The 22,517-nt window shown below is 33.0% G+C and overlaps 1 long non-coding RNA gene across 4 annotated transcripts in view; it reads left to right on the top strand.

Annotated features, from left to right (window-relative positions):
- The window catches only part of LOC131939827 (uncharacterized), a 23,911-nt gene extending 1,394 nt beyond the window's left edge, over positions 1-22,517 (top strand). The window contains exons 3-9 of one of the 4 annotated variants that reach the window (XR_009386482.1): positions 4,278-4,325; positions 18,556-18,603; positions 18,714-18,761; positions 19,401-19,448; positions 20,009-20,056; positions 21,665-21,719; positions 22,355-22,517. This is a non-coding gene — a long non-coding RNA (uncharacterized LOC131939827). The remainder of the gene's footprint in view (positions 1-4,277; positions 4,326-18,555; positions 18,604-18,713; positions 18,762-19,400; positions 19,449-20,008; positions 20,057-21,664; positions 21,720-22,354) is intronic. The other 3 variants (XR_009386484.1, XR_009386483.1, XR_009386485.1) reach the window with 3 other exon arrangements.

The raw sequence follows: 22,517 nt of genomic DNA, 5'->3' as shown, positions 1-22,517 counted from the left end.
GCGCCGCCCATAAGAAACTTTAGTTTTCTTTTTCGCAGAAATATTCTCGGGATGAACCGCATCCGAGTTTTATTTTTTATATACCGTGTATAGATTTTAAAAAATCGCTCCCCCTTCCCCGGGGGGCGCCGCCCTTGCAATATTAAACAATATTTTTTTGCAGAACCCTACCATTGAGTAACCTAATCATCTCCCCAAAGTTTCATGGCACACGGATGAACGGTGTGAAACCGAAATTTTATAAACCGTATATATAGAAAAATCGCAGCCTCCCGTGGCGCCGCCTTTGCGAAATAAAAAAAAAAGGATTTTTTTTTTTACAGAACCCTTTCCTGAAATGTTCTAATCAACTCCCCCAAATTCTCGTGGCTATCGGATAACGGTGTCACACCAAAATCGACTTTTATTTTTTATACCGTATATAGAGAAAAATCGCACCCTCCCGTGGCGCCGCCCTTGCGAAATTAAAAATGATTTTTTACAGAACCCTTCCCTATAGTTTTATAATGAACTCCCCAAAGTTTCATGCCTATCGGATAAACGGTGTCACTGCAATTCACTTTTATTATTTTTATATAACGTATATAGAGAAAAATCGGACCCTCCCGTGGCGTCGCCCTTGCGAAATTAAAAATTATTTTTTTACAGAACCCTTCCCTAGAGTGGTATAATAAACTCCCCGAAGTCTTATGGCTATCTGATGAACGATGCCCAACAAAAATCGACTTTTATTTTTATATACCGTATATAGAAAAAACAAATCGCGCCCTGTAGGGGCGCCACCCCTGCGAATTTGAATTTTTTTTTTCACAGAAAACTCCCCGGGAATATTCTCAACAACTTCCCAAAGTTTCACGGCGATGTGATGAGAGGTGTAGTAATGCATAAAGGACAGACAGACAGACACACAAACATACATTGCTTTATATATATATATATATATATATATATAGATAGATAGATAGATAGATAGATAGATAGATGTTTTTTTTTTAAATAGGAAATAGTTAGGCTTTTGAATGAGACATTTAGAGTTTTATTTTTCTATATTCTGCGATACCAAGAAAAAATCAGCTAAGTATATATATATATATATATATATATATATATATATATATATATATATATATATATATATATATATATATATATATATATATATATATATATATATATATATATATATATATATATTTATATATACATATATACATATATATATATACATATATACATATATATATATATATATATATATATATATATATACATATCTAATATATAAAGCTCAGTTCTGTATGTAACGCATATGTTTGTCGTTGGTCTTGGATGGATTTGAGTGTTAGACAATTATCGTGCGCATTTGTCTAAATTTATGAGTTAAAAAATTACTATTGAAAGTGTTGGGAAATAATTTTCATTTTTCAAATTATAGTAATAATTGTCGGCATGTTCATTAAACACAAGTTTTAAAATAAACCGGGAGTGATCTCTCCTAAACTTTCTCGAATATTCTTATATAAAATAACAGGGGATGAGAACTCGGGCTATAGACATGATTTTTAATCCATTTTAAATACTTAAAGTTTTAAAAATAGAATAAAATCTCGTAGACAAATTAATTGCACACCAAGTGAACGCCAAATAAAAAAGCGCATAATAGTGCGCAATAATATTATTACTTTTAAAATTTACATTAGTTTTTTGAGAAATCGGAAGTAGCGTAAAGTACTACTTCCAGTCAACGGAAATGACTCAAAATTTAATGGAAGGTAGAGAATTAGATCTTTTACTTACGTATGAATTTTCATTTATCTATCTGAAATAGTACTCAAGTTATAGGCTTTTGAAAAATTCAAAGTAAAAAAAGTACCACTTCCGGTTATGGCAAATCGCTCAAAAGTTGATACGGATCTACGATTTTGATAAAATACTTATATATGAAATTTCATCAACCTAGCTGTAACGGTACTCAAGTTATCGTGTTTACACACGGACAGACAGACAGACACACACACACACACACACACACACACACAGACACACAGACATACGGACAAGATTGCAAAATTATGTTTTTCCGTATCAGTGAGGTGTGAAACGTCGAGATTTGTAAAAATCTCGATTTTTTTTTTTGCACGATTACAAGACTTTCTCTATACTTCGTATATACGAGAAAGTAAAAATATCATCTTTTACAAAAATTCTAATTATGTCTTTATTTAGTCCTATAGCACTTACTTCCCTTTGATGAATTAGGAAAACACAATTACTTCCCTTTATAAAACCATTGCATTTGTGGAAAAGAATTTACTTTTTAATTACTTTGTTTTGGTGTTGGGAAAAAAAATAATTACATAATTAGCGGGGATTGATCAAGTGCAAATGTTGTAGGTATTTTACGGATAAGCTTGGAGTATTAAAATTGTTCATTAAATTGAAACAGGCGCGTTCGTTTAAGTGAGTGCAAAAGACTATGAATAAGTTGGGGTACTATAGGCGTTCATTAAGCTAAAACAGGTGATTCCGCCCCGGGCGTTTATGTTCGCGTTAGTGTTTTCTTTGTGTTTAGGTGGGTTTGCGTTAGTGGTTGCGTTTTGATTTGGTTCGTTTTTGTTCTTTCTTTTTTCGTTTTTGTTTGTGTTTTTTTGTTTGGGTTTGTATTTGTGTTTTTGGTTGGTTTTGCGTTTGGATTTGGTTTGTTTTCGTTTGCTTTTTCGTTGTTTTTGTTTTGTTGGTATTGGTGTTTGTGGTTGGGTTTGTTGTTAGGTTTTTGTTTTCGTTTGTATTTGTAATTGTGTTAGCGTTATGTTTGCGTTTTGTTGTTTTGGTTGGTTGTGGTTTGGGTGGGCAATGCCGGGTTTATGATGATTACTAAACACACAGGTAATGGTCTTTAACAGAAAGGTTTTTCACAGAAGCCAGAGCAGGACCTGGCCGGGACGGCTAGTATATATATATATATATATATATATATATATATATATATATATATATATATATATATATATAAATGTATTTATGAATATATAAATATATATATATATATATATATATATATATATATATATATATATATATATATATATATATATACATATATATATATAGACATTTATATATATATATATATATATATATATATATATATATATATATATATATATATATATATATATATATATATATATATATACTTATATATATACTAGGCATGCTGCCCAGCTTCGCTTAGGTTTTCAAAAACATTGAGAATTTAAATGCTTAATTAATATAAGGCGCCGGTCAGTCGAGGTCAGTTTTGACCCCCTCATCGTAGACTTTTCGGCCAACCGGTCCCGTGTTCTGTCGCCCCAAGGCAAGATCCTGCCAAATTTGAAGCGCCTGCGGCGCCGGGAAGTGCCCTATCGGGCACCCGACAACTTAGCTTTATAGATCATCTAGATCTAGATCTAGAATCTCTAGATCTAGATGATCTAGAATATCTAGATCTAGATCAATATCTAGATCTAGAATCTCTAGATCTAGAATCCAAATAGATAAAATAATTTTTTTAAGTATTGGCCGAGAAAATCGTATTGTATACATTTCATAGCGTACATAGCTCTAAATCATATTTGAATGAAATAAATTTCTTTTTATTCTAAACTCGGAAGATGACGTAATCAGTTTCGTGCTCTTTTTTTAGTGTAAACAATAAGCGACGTCATTGTTATATGCGTTCTTGTCCCAAGTTTAAATACTTTTCCGATTGCTTAAATAATACTGTTTCTCTACATTCGACTACGCCTTTATTTTTTATTTTTCTTCTTTAAATAAAATTGTGGTTATACATTTAAAACATCTAACATATTATTTTCAACAAAAGTCCGTATAAATGTATCCATATATCGCTGCCGATTCTGACGTGATGTCCGGCGAAAATATTTTGCGGACAGACAGAGAGAGAGAGAGAAGAGCGCACATGGCCTTTTATATATTAGGATAAATGTATTTATGAATATATAAATGTAAATATATATATATATATATATATATATATATATACACATTTATATATATATATATATATATATATATATATATATTATTTTTATATTATTATTTTTATAATAACTAAGTTTGAATTTACTATGTTCTGAAAAAAATGTTTATATGAACTATAAATGTAATATATATATATATATATATATATATATATATATATATATATATATATATACATATATATATATATATATATATATATATATATATACATTTATCTATCTATATAGGCGGTATCTTGAGTAGGGATACTGAAGATGTTGAGAAAAGATTACTTGGTGAATATTGTGTTTGTTTTCTAAAATACCAAGAAAAAATCAGCTAAGTAAAAATAATATATATATATATATATATATATATATATATATATATATATATATATATATATATATATATATATATATATACATATATATATATATATATATATATATATATATATATATATATATATATATATATATATATATATATATACATATATACATATATACATATATACATATATATATATATATATATATATATACATATATATATATATATATATATATATATATTTATATATTTATTTTTTTATTATATATTATTATTTTTATAAGTAAGTTTGAATTTACTATGTTCTGAAAAAAATGTTTATATGAACTATCAATGAAACATATATTATATATATTATTTATATATATATATATATATATATATATATATATAAGTAGTATAGTAGGTCCCCTTTGGGTATTATTGAGGAGGAGGAGGCGAGGGGGAGGAGGAGGAGGAGGAGGAGTGATTGATTATTTTGACCGTTATTGATTGATTTTTTGCCCACCTGTTGCATATTTTGACCGTTATTGATTGATTCTCGACCACCTGTTGCATATTTTGACCGTTATTGATTGATTCTCGACCACCTGTTGATTTGTGTTCCTGTTTTTTGACCAACTATTGATTTTTTAGCCCGTTGTTGATTGTTCATTAAACAACTGTTGATTATTTTGACTAGTAGGTTATTGTTTTGATCGGTATGTTGACCACTTGACCACTTGTTGACCAAAACGATTATCATAGAGGAGGAGGAGGTTATTGTTTTGATCAATTGATCGATATATTGACCAGTTGACCAACTGACCACTTGAGCTATTGTTTTATTAATGGTTAAATAATAATGTTATACATTTTGTTGACCAACTGACCAGTAGTTGACCAGATGATCAGTTTATCGGTTGTTGACCAGTTGCCCATTTGTTGGTTGTTTTTATTGACCTGGACGACAGTCCGGCTTTAACAGTATATCGTAAAATAGTATTTCACCACCCTCCAGTGAGGGTGTGGGTGGGGGTGACGCGGGTGAAACCCGGGGTCGGGTGGGGGAGGTGGTAGCAGGTGGTACCCCTTCCCTTTGTGTGTTGCAATCTCATTCTCCCTTTGTCTGAAGTCTGTGTGACCATGTCCTTTTGTGCGCCGCTACTCGCGTCATACACAAAGGCAGGTGCTGTACCCCATTGTCTAATCCAACTCACGCGCCTTTACTATCGATTTTTTTAAAAGTCATGTTTAAACATGTTGACCGTATAAAATCTTTGTTGAATAGGCCTGGTGGATGTCGAATTCTACTCGTCTTAATATAAAGAGATACATCACGTGCCAACACCCGAGGCGGTTATTGCCCCCCTTCCTGGTTTCTACTTGGTTGTTGTGTTTATGGCTGGCCGTTTATTTACACACAAACACACACACACAACTTACACACAACTTATAGCACAACAAAAGACTTCTTATATTTTATGAATTTATTTCAACTTTCTCCAAGTCATCAAACGCTTTTAAAATATCATATCTCAGGGCGAGTAAACGCTCAAAGGCTATACGAGAGAGATTTATTCCAGAATTATTAGGAAATTTAAGATCTGTACCATCCATAAGATCTCTAAGATTTAAAGTGTTTTTGTTCATGAATTGACTAACGATAGCTACTTTATAACCACTGTCATTCGTCGTTCGTATTTCCGTCACTTTATTACTATTCCGGGCGACAAGTAACCAATCTTCACTAGACATCTTGAAAGCGCCGAAATAAACGTTTATAAGTAGTCCCAATAAGTGCAAGTGTTAAACGTGATATAAGTCGATCGTTAATATATTGTCGAGCCGGTGACGGTGAAAAAGGGTGGAGAATAAGTTTTAGGCTAGCTCCACCAAAACAAAATAAACCGCGAACGGATGGTAGTGTAGTTCAACGACCTCCTGAAATCGCGGGTGATGCAGCACGCGACCACCTTCTTTTGTACTTTGTGAGGTCAATAACCTTTGTATAAACATCCGCGTTGTCTGCTTATAGAATAGTCGATAAAAATTACGGCGCTAAACTCGGGACCAATCGTAAGTGTTAAAACACGCGCACGTCAATCCTGGTATGCAGTACACAATGGACCGCTCCACCCTTCCCCGTGTTTACACCCGCGGTGTCTGCGTATAGAATTTTGAATAAATTTAGCATGTAGTAATGTTTACAAATTCCACGCACAACCGAAACACGGCACGCGTCGACCGCCCATTGTATTCTGTGAGGACAATACCCATTGTATGGGTAGCTGAGGGGCGGATAATAGGCTTTGAAAACCCGACCGCGTCTTGGTCCAAAGGGACGACTCGTTTCACTGCGCAAGCGTGAAACAGGCGATATAAATAAATTAGATTTTTTTTGATTTTATGTATCAAGCAGGTGATGAGGTATGTTTTGTTTTTAAACCAAGGATCGGAGGGAGAGTTCAATGACCTCCACATCTGCGTTACCCACGCCTGCATAATTAGACCACGCGTTCATAGTGAGGCTTTATGTTTTTGTTTTTTAAACCAAGGATTGCAGTAGAGTTCAACGACCTCCACATCTGCGTTACCCACGCCTGCATAATTGACCCACGCGTTCATAAAGTATAAATTCAGACGAAATTTTACTTCAAACACTACTTCTCAAGACTTCAACTCATCTTCACGTCCAGCCAACCAACCATCCTGCTACGGACTACATACCTTGTGATACCGCGTCCACTGAACTAACTATACTGCTACGGACCGCATACTTTGTGATTCCGAGTTCACTTCATCTTAGACATTCACATCATCCAGCACTAAGGTAAGGTTAATATTTTTATTTTTTATTATATATATATATATGTATATATATTCTTTTAAGGGAGTTAACTCAGCGAATATAAAGATACGTTTATTCCCTTTAATAAAATTTTATTTATTTATTTTCTTGTAGTCAAATGCATTCGCTTTAATTTGTAATATACACCCAACCCAGCCATTATATTACTAATGAAGATACGTTTATTCCCTTTAATAAAAATTTTTTTATTTATTTACTTTCTTGTAGTCCAATGTATTCGCTTTAATTTGTAATATACACCCAACCCACCCATTATATTACTAATGAAGATAGGTTTATACCCTTTAATTAAATCTTATTTATTTTCTTGGAGTTAAATGTACTAGCTTTAATTTGTAATATACACCCAACCCAGCCATTATATTACTAATGAAGATAGGTTTATACCCTTTAATTAAATCTTATTTATTTTCTTGGAGGCAAATGTACTCGCTTTAATTTGTAATATACACCCAACCCAGCTATTATATTACTAATGAAGCTACGTTTATTCCCTTTAATAAAATTTTTTATTTATTTACTTTCTTGTAGTCAAATGTATTCGCTTTACTGTTAATCTGTAAGTTACGAGTTAGAATCCGGACTCAAGACAGTAAACCACCCCTGAGTACTTTTGTTGTCGTTATTTACGTTAGGGAAAGTAAATAGTGCTGACCACACTAACTCTTCATATACTGAAGCTACAGAAACAAGTGAACTCTACTGCACTTGTCCTATATACCAGCAGCTTTGAAAAGGGAACTTTATTTTTTACCCTTTAATTATATCTTTAATTTTAAAAATAAGTAGTCATTGGTATTCGTTTTATTTTTTATTTTTTTATTATACAGTCAACCCTAACCACTGAACAAGCAATTGAACTAGCCAAAAATCCAACCCACCCATATCCAGCCGAACCAACCACATACACCAACCCTCCGACTGACAGCTCTCAAGCCGGCTTAGACATTAACATTAAAAAGTAAGTTCAATACTGTTTATTTTATTTATTTTATTTTATTTATATATTTTAATGGAATTAACCCGTTAATATAAAAATACGATTATACCCTTTAATTAAAGTTTATTTATTTTTTAAATAAGTTGTCAAATATATTTACTTTAATTTTATTTACGATTATTTTTTATTTTTTCTTTCTTACTTGTACAGACAGACTGAGATGCAAACCACCCATCCAGGCACTCACTCAACCATGAACAGATATGAATGCGCCACCTGTCCACGTGTGTTCAACAGGAGTGACAATTTGAAACGCCATCAAGCTACTGCGCACGCCAGAGGAAAACATCAGTGCACAGAATGTGGCAAAATATTCACACGACCTGACAATTTGAAACGACACACCACCACAGCACACACCACTCTACTTACACCAATCGATACCCCATCAGCATCTGACAGACAAAGTGAACAACCGACATTAACATTTGACAGACAAACTGAACAACCTGCATCATCAAATGACAGACAAACAGACAACCTACCTATACAATTAAAGAGACAAAGGACCTATGACGAAACAACAAACAAACGCCTAAAAACACCTCACAACGACAGTAACGTTAATGTTGACACCAACGCTATACTTGTAGATGCCCTAAGGGGAGATGTGGTAGACCTAGATTTAGAGGAAATGAACGACTTAGACTTACCGTTCGACGAAATTGACACCATTTACAACTTAAACAGCGAATTACAAAACATATACATTGATAATTGGCACGCCATACAGACACACGCAACTACAGGCAAACATATATCCACATTTAATTTTTTTCACAGCCCACTAGACACTACTCCGATAGACTGGGATTCAAAACTCGTAGACACCATATTTAACACACAAACTAAGCGGTTCAAAATCAACTATAGCCACCATTCCATTTTAAAACATAAAGAAACAGGGGAATATAAGTTTTTTCACTCAAGTAACAACAATGCATGCGTCTTAGAGCTTCCTAAATTAATTAATAATAGAGTAGATTTTAAAGATTTTTTAGAACACTTAAACACAGCAGACATTCTAAACTATGCACAACACAATAGACCTAATACGAAATACGCCGTTGAGATCATTCCAGCCACCACATTCTATCTATATCACCTTAACGAATTCCCCATAGGTTGCCTTCTCACAGACGTTCCCGATTTCATCAAACATAATCACGCCTTTAACACTTTACAACACGATTCAAACTCAAAACCCTACACAGACAATTTCTGTTTTTTTAGATGTTTAGCCACACATTTAGGAGCACCGATAAAAAATCTTAGAAAACCAACACAAAACCTCGCGAGACAGTGGCAAGAATATCAAGGTCTCGGGACCTTGGATAATTTTAGTGGGGTTAGTTTAGTCGAAATTCCCCTCTTAGAGTCCTGTTTTAATATAAATATTGATATTTTTGAATTTAACGAAAATCAGATCCTTTGTCCCAAACTTAGAAGTAGTGATAGGTTTAGGGAAACATTATATCTTTTATTTTTTAATAATCATTTTATATACATTAATAATATAGATGGGGCGGGGCACTCTTTCGCGTGTTCTATGTGTAATAAATTATGGCCCACCGTTAAGCAATTAAACAGACACGCGAAAGGATGTAATGGGGGTAAACCAGTAGATAGGTATAAGGGAGGGGTTTATCAGACACAGAAGACAATTTGGGAGTTTTTAGAAGGGTATGGGGTAGATGTAGATAGTAATTTTGTTTACCCCTTTAGAGCAACTTATGATTTTGAGTGTTTTTTCGACCACTCAAACTTACCCACGTTAGGTAGTTCAACAACTAGTGTAGCCAAGCACGTACCCTTGTCGTGTGCGATTGCATCAAACGTAGATGGGTTCGTCGAACCCATATGTTTTATTTCGACTGGTGATCCCCAAGACTTAGTGACTAGAGTTATTGACAGACTACATACAATCGCTGAGGCAGCTTATGATATTTTGAGAAAACAGTTCGAGCCTATTTTTAACCAAATAAGGGAGCTATATCCACCTAAATCTAGGGGTAGTAATGATAAAGCTAATGAGAAAGGGTTTGATAGGATACTTAGCGATAGGTTAGAAGACTATTTGCGACAAATGCCGGTTATAGGGTTTAATTCAGGGAAATACGATATTAATCTCGTTAAACCATATTTTATAAAGTACTTTTTAGCTAATTCAAATACAGAAGGGTTAGAAGCGGGACCTAGTTTTAATGATGAAGAAGAAGAAGTAGAAGATAAACAAACACCGTTTAAATATGTCGTGAAAAGAAATAATAATTTTATGTGTATATCAACTAATAAATTAAAGTTCTTAGATATAATTAACTATCTAGCACCGGGGTTTAGCTATAGTAAATATCTCGCCGCATATAAGGTTAAAGAGACCAAGGGTTTTTTCCCGTACGAGTACGTAAAAAGTTTAGCCGTGTTAGATGAAAAGTCTTTACCTCCGCATTCGGCCTTTTTTTCCACCTTAAAAAATTGTAATATTTCGGACGAGGAGTACGCGACGTGTAGGCAAATTTGGGTAGAGAAGGGGATGCAAACTTTTAAAGATTTTCTTATTTATTATAATAATATTGATGTTAAGCCCTTTATCGAGGCGCTCGAGCGCCAAACTAACTTTTACCAAAATTTAGGGGTTGATATTTTCAAAGACGCGATTTCTGTCCCCGGGGTTACATTAAAATATCTTTTTAAAACACTTTCAGAAGACGTTTCTTTTTCTTTGTGTTCTGAACGCGAATCAGAATTACATTCATCAATCCGAAAAAATATCGTAGGGGGCCCCTCCATAATTTTTCATAGACATCACGAAAAGGGGGTAACTTTCATTAGGGGGGCTAGAAATAAAGTGGTACAAGCGATTAAGGGGTACGACGCGAACGCGCTTTATTTATGGTCTTTAATGCAGAAAATGCCGACAGGATTTCCGATTATTAGAAATAGTGAGGATGGGTTTAAGCCGCGTAGAGCTAATCGTTATGGGGAACAGGCCTGGGAGTGGTTATCGTGGGTTTCAACAACAAAGGGAGTAACTTTAAAAACAGCGTTTAACGGGGGCGAAGTTAGTTTAGGACCCCGACATATAAGAGTAGACGGGTGGGATTCGAAGGCTCGAACCGTTTATCAGTTCCATGGCTGTCTCTTTCACGGACACCCTGACTGTCCCTTAACTAAAGACAAGACAGTAAACCCTATTAATAATAGACCATTGACTGACTTATTTAAAAAGACAACCGAAATTACGAAGTACCTGACCGATACTGTTGACGTTAAAGTCGTAGAAATGTGGGAATGTGAGTGGGCTACCACTAAACAGATTGACCCAAATATTAAAAAATTTTTACAAGATAGTGACAAACCTCAAAAGACACCGACACCGACCTATGGTAAAAGCTGGCCCCTGACTGAGAAACAGATCATCGATTCTGTTTTAGACGATTCGTGTTTTGGTTTGGTAGAATGCGACATTACAGTGCCGGATAGATTAAGAGAATACTTTAGTGAGATGACACCGATTTTTAAAAATACTAACGTTACGCGAGACGACATCGGACCGTTTATGAGACAATACGCGGTCGACAATAAATTATTGACAAGCGGTAGACGTACTTTAATCGGTAGCTTTAAAGGGGAGAAAATTTTATTAGCGACCCCTCTTTTAAAGTGGTATTTAAATCATGAGTTGGTAGTGACAAAAATTTATCAAGTGGTAGAATATAATCCGGTTTCATGTTTTAAGACCTTTGGGGATACTGTTTCAGACGCGCGAAGACAGGGGGATATAGACGTCAATAACGCAATTACTAGTGAGACAATGAAATTGTTAGGAAACGCGGCTTACGGTAAAACGATAACGAATAAAGCACGACATACAGATATAGCTTACTGTAGTGATAGGGATGTCGGACGTTGTATTAATAATCCGCGCTTTAAAAAAATGACCCAACTTTCCGACGGAGTTTACGAAATAGAAATGTTAAAAAAGAAAATAGATTGGGATCTTCCCCTACAGATAGGTTTTTTCGTTTATCAATACGCTAAACTTAGGATGTTAGAATTTTATTATGACTTTATAGACAAATATATAGATAGAACCGACTTTCAACTCTGCGAGATGGACACTGACAGTTTATACTTAGCCTTAAGTACCGATGACTTATTAAAAGCCGTAAGACCGGGACTAGAACACGAATTTTTTGACATTTACGACAAATGGTTCCCCTCAGAAGTATGCGACTCACATAGACCACAATTTATAAGCGACAAGGGTACGGTAGATAGTCATTGTCAGGGGTGTAGTGATAGGAAACGTTATGAGAAAAGAACACCGGGGTTGTTTAAGTTAGAATATGAAGGGGATGGGATGGTATCTTTATGTAGCAAGTCTTACCACTGTTTTGGAGACAACGATCCTAAAACATCCACCAAAGGGCTATCCAAAAATCACAACACACTAGACAAAGACACATTTATGCAGGTCCTCACGACAAAAATACCGGGTGGTGGGATAAATACAGGTTTCAGGGCACTCAACAACGGGGTTTATACATACACCCAACACAAAAATGCACTTTCTTACTTTTATATTAAAAGACAGGTACAGCCAGACAATGTGACAACATCTCCCCTAGACATATAAGACTTTGGACAGTTATAAATTTTAACGACATATTATACTAATGTAGATATGTAAATAAGACATAATTTATGACTGTATGCTGATGGGTTGATTTTTTAAATAAATAAATATATTATTATATACATTGAAACGGTCTTTTTGTGATTTTATTGTGTTTATTAATTGTGCATGTAAGTTATGTAACTCTGTGTCGTATATAAGATGGATTACTAAAAGTAAATTCAAACATTGAAACTATGGATCCGAGATGGAAACACCCCTTTACGGCTCTGGTAGCTGGCCCTACCGGGTGTGGTAAAACGGTATTTGTTAAAACGTTTTTATCTCAGGTGTCAGAGATGATGGATCCTACACCTGATGAAATTTATTACTGTTACGGAGAGTGGCAACCTTTGTTTGAGTCTATCAAGAACGTTCAGTTTGTGGAAGGTCTTCCTGACATAGAAAACGGCTCAATGGGGGATGGAAAACGTCGTCGTCTAGTTGTGATAGATGATTTGATGGTGGAAACAGATGAGCGAATTACAAAATTGTTTACGAAAGGTAGTCATCATCGTAATATTAGTGTCATGTATATTGTACAAAACCTATTCGGAAAAAATAAAGAACAAAGAACCATCAGTCTCAATTCGCACTACATCGTACTGTTCAAGAACCCTAGGGACGGTTCACAGATTACAAATTTAGCAAAACAAATGTACCCAGGTCGCGTTTCATATGTCCAGGAAAGTTTTAAGGACGCGACATCGGCCCCTCATGGTTATTTGTTGATCGACCTTCGACAGGAAACACCGGATAATCTGAGATTACGTAGTTGTATCTTTTCTCACGAGCAACAAGTTGTTTACGTTCCAAAATAAAAAAAGCAAACATGTCTGAGTCAGTAAAACGACAAGGTGAAATGTTAAGGTTATTGGCTCGGGCAAAACCACCCGTCGTGAAAGCAGTTGTCAAAAATGCTTCGCCCCACCTCGTAAAAACATTATGCGAGTGCTGTCACAATGTCTTAAAAGGCAACGTTCCCCTCACACCGGTTCAGAAGAGACGTCTGCGTCGTCACAAAGCGAGCTTGAGACAACTTACCAAAAAGAAATTGACCGTCAAAAGACGAAAGGAAATTTTACAGACCGGAGGTTTCATAGGTGCTTTACTCGGACCAGTCCTTGGTGTGCTTAAAGGTGTCTTGGGATTTTAAGGATGGCCAGAAAAATGATTTTAATGGATCCTCGTATATTAGAGTCTATGCAACAAAAACCCTATGTACCACCCGACACACTCAACGATAGTCTACGCCTCTTGGATACGCAAATGGAACATATCTTAAATAGGGAAGATTTGTCACCACACGACAAAGTGAAACAATATCAAAAGACACTACAGCTCTACACGACGCGACTTAACGATTATAGAAACAAGCCCCTAGGTTTAGTCGATGTGAAACTGGATATATGTTTGCCTGTAGTTGCGTGTGTCTGTATGGCGTGCCAATTATCAATGTATATGTTTTGTAATTCGCTGTTTAAGTTGTAAATGGTGTCAATTTCGTCGAACGGTAAGTCTAAGTCGTTCATTTCCTCTAAATCTAGGTCTACCACATCTCCCCTTAGGGCATCTACAAGTATAGCGTTGGTGTCAACATTAACGTTACTGTCGTTGTGAGGTGTTTTTAGGCGTTTGTTTGTTGTTTCGTCATAGGTCCTTTGTCTCTTTAATTGTATAGGTAGGTTGTCTGTTTGTCTGTCATTTGATGATGCAGGTTGTTCAGTTTGTCTGTCAAATGTTAATGTCGGTTGTTCACTTTGTCTGTCAGATGCTGATGGGGTATCGATTGGTGTAAGTAGAGTGGTGTGTGCTGTGGTGGTGTGTCGTTTCAAATTGTCAGGTCGTGTGAATATTTTGCCACATTCTGTGCACTGATGTTTTCCTCTGGCGTGCGCAGTAGCTTGATGGCGTTTCAAATTGTCACTCCTGTTGAACACACGTGGACAGGTGGCGCATTCATATCTGTTCATGGTTGAGTGAGTGCCTGGATGGGTGGTTTGCATCTCAGTCTGTCTGTACAAGTAAGAAAGAAAAAATAAAAAATAATCGTAAATAAAATTAAAGTAAATATATTTGACAACTTATTTAAAAAATAAATAAACTTTAATTAAAGGGTATAATCGTATTTTTATATTAACGGGTTAATTCCATTAAAATATATAAATAAAATAAAATAAATAAAATAAACAGTATTGAACTTACTTTTTAATGTTAATGTCTAAGCCGGCTTGAGAGCTGTCAGTCGGAGGGTTGGTGTATGTGGTTGGTTCGGCTGGATATGGGTGGGTTGGATTTTTGGCTAGTTCAATTGCTTGTTCAGTGGTTAGGGTTGACTGTATAATAAAAAAATAAAAAATAAAACGAATACCAATGACTACTTATTTTTAAAATTAAAGATATAATTAAAGGGTAAAAAATAAAGTTCCCTTTTCAAAGCTGCTGGTATATAGGACAAGTGCAGTAGAGTTCACTTGTTTCTGTAGCTTCAGTATATGAAGAGTTAGTGTGGTCAGCACTATTTACTTTCCCTAACGTAAATAACGACAACAAAAGTACTCAGGGGTGGTTTACTGTCTTGAGTCCGGATTCTAACTCGTAACTTACAGATTAACAGTAAAGCGAATACATTTGACTACAAGAAAGTAAATAAATAAAAAATTTTATTAAAGGGAATAAACGTAGCTTCATTAGTAATATAATAGCTGGGTTGGGTGTATATTACAAATTAAAGCGAGTACATTTGCCTCCAAGAAAATAAATAAGATTTAATTAAAGGGTATAAACCTATCTTCATTAGTAATATAATGGCTGGGTTGGGTGTATATTACAAATTAAAGCTAGTACATTTAACTCCAAGAAAATAAATAAGATTTAATTAAAGGGTATAAACCTATCTTCATTAGTAATATAATGGGTGGGTTGGGTGTATATTACAAATTAAAGCGAATACATTGGACTACAAGAAAGTAAATAAATAAAAAAATTTTTATTAAAGGGAATAAACGTATCTTCATTAGTAATATAATGGCTGGGTTGGGTGTATATTACAAATTAAAGCGAATGCATTTGACTACAAGAAAATAAATAAATAAAATTTTATTAAAGGGAATAAACGTATCTTTATATTCGCTGAGTTAACTCCCTTAAAAGAATATATATACATATATATATATATAATAAAAAATAAAAATATTAACCTTACCTTAGTGCTGGATGATGTGAATGTCTAAGATGAAGTGAACTCGGAATCACAAAGTATGCGGTCCGTAGCAGTATAGTTAGTTCAGTGGACGCGGTATCACAAGGTATGTAGTCCGTAGCAGGATGGTTGGTTGGCTGGACGTGAAGATGAGTTGAAGTCTTGAGAAGTAGTGTTTGAAGTAAAATTTCGTCTGAATTTATACTTTATGAACGCGTGGGTCAATTATGCAGGCGTGGGTAACGCAGATGTGGAGGTCGTTGAACTCTACTGCAATCCTTGGTTTAAAAAACAAAAACATAAAGCCTCACTATGAACGCGTGGTCTAATTATGCAGGCGTGGGTAACGCAGATGTGGAGGTCATTGAACTCTCCCTCCGATCCTTGGTTTAAAAACAAAACATACCTCATCACCTGCTTGATACATAAAATCAAAAAAAATCTAATTTATTTATATCGCCTGTTTCACGCTTGCGCAGTGAAACGAGTCGTCCCTTTGGACCAAGACGCGGTCGGGTTTTCAAAGCCTATTATCCGCCCCTCAGCTACCCATACAATGGGTATTGTCCTCACAGAATACAATGGGCGGTCGACGCGTGCCGTGTTTCGGTTGTGCGTGGAATTTGTAAACATTACTACATGCTAAATTTATTCAAAATTCTATACGCAGACACCGCGGGTGTAAACACGGGGAAGGGTGGAGCGGTCCATTGTGTACTGCATACCAGGATTGACGTGCGCGTGTTTTAACACTTACGATTGGTCCCGAGTTTAGCGCCGTAATTTTTATCGACTATTCTATAAGCAGACAACGCGGATGTTTATACAAAGGTTATTGACCTCACAAAGTACAAAAGAAGGTGGTCGCGTGCTGCATCACCCGCGATTTCAGGAGGTCGTTGAACTACACTACCATCCGTTCGCGGTTTATTTTGTTTTGGTGGAGCTAGCCTAAAACTTATTCTCCACCCTTTTTCACCGTCACCGGCTCGACAATATATTAACGATCGACTTATATCACGTTTAACACTTGCACTTATTGGGACTACTTATAAACGTTTATTTCGGCGCTTTCAAGATGTCTAGTGAAGATTGGTTACTTGTCGCCCGGAATAGTAATAAGGTGACGGAAATACGAACGACGAATGACAGTGGTTATAAAGTAGCTATCGTTAGTCAATTCATGAACAAAAACACTTTAAATCTTAGAGATCTTATGGATGGTACAGATCTTAAATTTCCTAATAATTCTGGAATAAATCTCTCTCGTATAGCCTTTGAGCGTTTACTCGCCCTGAGATATGATATTTTAAAAGCGTTTGATGACTTGGAGAAAGTTGAAATAAATTCATAAAATATAAGAAGTCTTTTGTTGTGCTATAAGTTGTGTGTAAGTTGTGTGTGTGTGTTTGTGTGTAAATAAACGGCCAGCCATAAACACAACAACCAAGTAGAAACCAGGAAGGGGGGCAATAACCGCCTCGGGTGTTGGCACGTGATGTATCTCTTTATATTAAGACGAGTAGAATTCGACATCCACCAGGCCTATTCAACAAAGATTTTATACGGTCAACATGTTTAAACATGACTTTTAAAAAAATCGATAGTAAAGGCGCGTGAGTTGGATTAGACAATGGGGTACAGCACCTGCCTTTGTGTATGACGCGAGTAGCGGCGCACAAAAGGACATGGTCACACAGACTTCAGACAAAGGGAGAATGAGATTGCAACACACAAAGGGAAGGGGTACCACCTGCTACCACCTCCCCCACCCGACCCCGGGTTTCACCCGCGTCACCCCCACCCACACCCTCACTGGAGGGTGGTGAAATACTATTTTACGATATACTGTTAAAGCCGGACTGTCGTCCAGGTCAATAAAAACAACCAACAAATGGGCAACTGGTCAACAACCGATAAACTGATCATCTGGTCAACTACTGGTCAGTTGGTCAACAAAATGTATAACATTATTATTTAACCATTAATAAAACAATAGCTCAAGTGGTCAGTTGGTCAACTGGTCAATATATCGATCAATTGATCAAAACAATAACCTCCTCCTCCTCTATGATAATCGTTTTGGTCAACAAGTGGTCAAGTGGTCAACATACCGATCAAAACAATAACCTACTAGTCAAAATAATCAACAGTTGTTTAATGAACAATCAACAACGGGCTAAAAAATCAATAGTTGGTCAAAAAACAGGAACACAAATCAACAGGTGGTCGAGAATCAATCAATAACGGTCAAAATATGCAACAGGTGGTCGAGAATCAATCAATAACGGTCAAAATATGCAACAGGTGGGCAAAAAATCAATCAATAACGGTCAAAATAATCAATCACTCCTCCTCCTCCTCCTCCTCCCCCTCGCCTCCTCCTCCTCAATAATACCCAAAGGGGACCTACTATACTACTTATATATATATATATATCCATTTATTTATCTATATAGGTGGTATCTTGAGAAGGGATACTGAAGAAGTTGAGAAAAGATTACTTGGTGAATATTGTGTTTGTTTTCTAAAATTGAATATATATATATATATATATATATATATATATATATATATATATATATATATATATATATCCATTTATTTATCTATATAGGTGGTATCTTGAGAAGGGATACTGAAGAAGTTGAGAAAAGATTACTTGGTGAGTATTGTGTTTGTTTTCTAAAATTGAATATATATATATATATATATATATATATATATATATATATATATATATATATATATATATATATATATGTATATATATATATATATATATGTTTTTTTAAATAGGAATTAGTTAGGCTTGTGAATGAGTCATTTAGAGTTTTATTTTTCTATATTCTGCGATACCAAGAAAAAATCAGCTAAGTAAAAATAATATATATATATATATATATATATATATATATATATATATATATATATATATATATACTTATATATATATAAATGTATTTATGAATATATACATATATATATATATATATATATATATATATATATATATATATAATATATACACACATTTATATATATATATATATATATATATATATATATATATATATATATATATATATATATATATATATATTATATATATTATTATTTTTATATTATTATTTTTATAATAATTAAGTTTGAATTTACTATGTTCTGAAAAAAATGTTTATATGAACTATAAATGTAATATATATATATATATATATATATATATATATATATATATATATATATATATATATATATATATATATATATATATATATATATATACATTTATTTATCTATATAGGCGGTATCTTGAGTAGGGATACTGAAGATGTTGAGAAAAGATTACTTGGTGAATATTGTGTTTGTTTTCTAAAATACCAAGAAAAAATCAACTAAGTAAAAATAATATATATATATATATATATACGTATATATATATATATATATATATATATATATATATATATATATATATATATATATATATATATATATATATATATATATATATATATATATAAATATATTTATGAATATTTAAATATAAAAATACATATATATATATACACACATTTATATATATGTATATATATATATATATATATATATATATATATATATATATATATATATATATATATATATATATATATATATATATATATATATATATATATATATATATATATATATAAATATATATATTTATTTATTTATTTATTATATATTATTATTTTTATAATAAGTAAGTTTGAATTTACTATGTTCTGAAAAAATGTTTATATGAACTATCAATGTATATATATATATATATATATATATATATATATATATATATATATATATATATATATATATTATATATATATATATATATATATATATATATCCATTTATTTATCTATATAGGCGGTATCTTGAGAAGGGATACTGAAGAAGTTGAGAAAAGATTACTTGGTGAATATTGTGTTTGTTTTCTAAAATTGAATATATATATATATATATGATACAAAATATGTACCTCTGTACATATGTATGTGCAAGACATGCATATAGTAAACAACTTAAAAGTAAAAACGTTCACAGCCACACAGAACAAGTCGCATGAAGCTAAATAGAAATAATTCTATCTAATCAGAAGTAACGAAACATAGGCCTAAACATTTTAAAAGTCACAAAAATTACACGAAAAGAAAAACGTCATTATTTGAACTGTATGTTTAGAAACTTTATATTGGACGTTGTCATGTGTGCGATCGTTTTTATGTGTACGTATGCGTTTTCTTTAAATTTGAGTTTTCTATTTTGCTTTTCGATTGTGTTTGTTTTTTAGATTACTTTTGCGCTTGTAGAGTTGTTTGTGTTTGCGTTGCGTTTGCTTTGTTTCTTGTTTTCTTTTTGTTTCCGTTTGAGTTTGCCCTCGAATTTGTGTTGCATTGTGTTTTAGTTTGTATTTGTGTTTGCGTTTGTATTTACGCTTGCGTTTAACTTTTCGTTTCAGTCTTTATTTGCCCGAAGTTGATGTTTAAGTTTGAATTGGGTTTTAGTTGTAGTTGATTTGTGATTAGAGTACAGTTCAAAGTTTGAGTCATGTTAGGGTTAGGTGTTTATTTCTCAAATTTCCATGTTTATTTAGAGCAATCTAATTTGAAAAGTAATTTATTTCCTAAACCCGAGTCATGCTGGATATATGCTGCTTAATAAACACACTAGTCACAGTCTTTAGTAAATATAATTTAATATAAATTTGGTTTTATTTTTATTGAGGCCACAAAATTTGAGATGAACATTTAATATTCATAAATTAGAAACTTGAGTTCTTTGTGTTTTGTCAGTTATAATTAGAAACCAATGATTATTTAGTCTTTATAAATAGCCTATGGCTAATTGTAAGATCTACACAAAAACAGTATTTGAGTTATTAATCAATCATTTGAGAATGTTATTCGTCAAACTTCATTAAATATAGAAATTTTATTCCATTGATGTTTTTCCCTGGTACTATTTTTATGGCTGCAGCAAAGAGATGTAGCAAATAATACTTAATATTTTAGAGTAATAATTTAGAGTTGCAGCAAATAATACTCAATACTTTAGAGTAATAATTTAGAGGTATTTCAAATAATACATATTCAATATTTTAGAGTAATAATTTAGAGGTATAACAAATAATACTCAATATTTTAGATTTAATAATTTTGAGATGCAAGCTTAATCACAAAATAATGTTTTATTATGGCATGCTATATTTGCTTTGTGTAATGTTATTTTAAAAGGTAAAGTTACCAGTAGGATTTGTTTTGTTTTTAGTTCCCGTGTTTAGCTTCAGTGCAAAAAAATAGGTTGGATGATTGGAGTTAGTACTAGATCTAGATCTAGACTTTATTAAGTGTTGTTACAGTATAAGTACATTGTTTGTTGTGCTCTTCCTCTCTGTTTTACATACGTCTAACACTAATCAACTTTTGAATAGACTTTTAACTAACAGTTATATCCGATTACAGGCCAGCATGAATAACATAAGTATACATTAATTTTTATTTTTTATTTTCATTACATGAATAGGTGGTCTGCTGAAGAGACATGATTCTGAAGGAGACGAAGAATGAAGAATTTCTTGGTAAATATACACATACAATCTAATTACCAAGACGTAGAATGAAGAATTTCTTGGTAAATACACACATATAATAAAATCTTCAAGACGTAGAATAAAGTCTTCTTGGTAAATCTACAAACACAATCTAATCATTATCGATTACAATATACGTTCCAAAAAGTTAACCTTCACTAGTGTATAATAGCTTATTAAATATTTTTTCTCTGAGAATATTTGAGAAAGTATTTTAAGGGAATTATATATATATGACAGAAACCAACCTTCATGGGTTAAAGAAAAAAAATATTTGCAACATGATTTCAACATGATCTATTATTGGATAATTTCCTTTATAATTTTAAAGATAATCGGGAGGGGGGGGGGGGAACTAAGGCCGATATGTAAAATTCTTTAATAGAAAAACCATTTGCTGGATTGTACTCTCCAAAAGTTTCTATTCATAAACAGATTTTTAAAAAACCCAAATTAACAGACCTACATTTATTTTTATATATTAATTGTTACATCTATATTTAAACACATTACAATAAATTTAGCTCTTAAATCCATTTTAGAATAAAAGTTGAGTTACATTCATATTTCTGTTTCATATACCTTATAATTTAATATAAAATGTCATGTTTTCGATTTTACAGATATTTATTCCTACTCGAGACAAAGCCAGTCTAGAAGACGTGGTATATTCAAGTAGAGAGAAAGTCTTCCAAGTTTGACGTGTATCTTTGAAAATTACGTTTCTGAAGACACTGTCATTTTATGTCGAATTTCAAAGCTGCATATTAAAATATAAAAGTTTCA

The sequence above is a fragment of the Physella acuta genome, unplaced genomic scaffold (genome assembly GCF_028476545.2).
Source record: "Physella acuta isolate Inbredline_101_S28 unplaced genomic scaffold, ASM2847654v3 ptg000019l, whole genome shotgun sequence".
NCBI lineage: Eukaryota > Metazoa > Mollusca > Gastropoda > Physidae > Physella > Physella acuta.
Note: the sequence above shows the minus strand (reverse complement) of the source record. Positions and strands in the feature narration are given on the sequence as shown.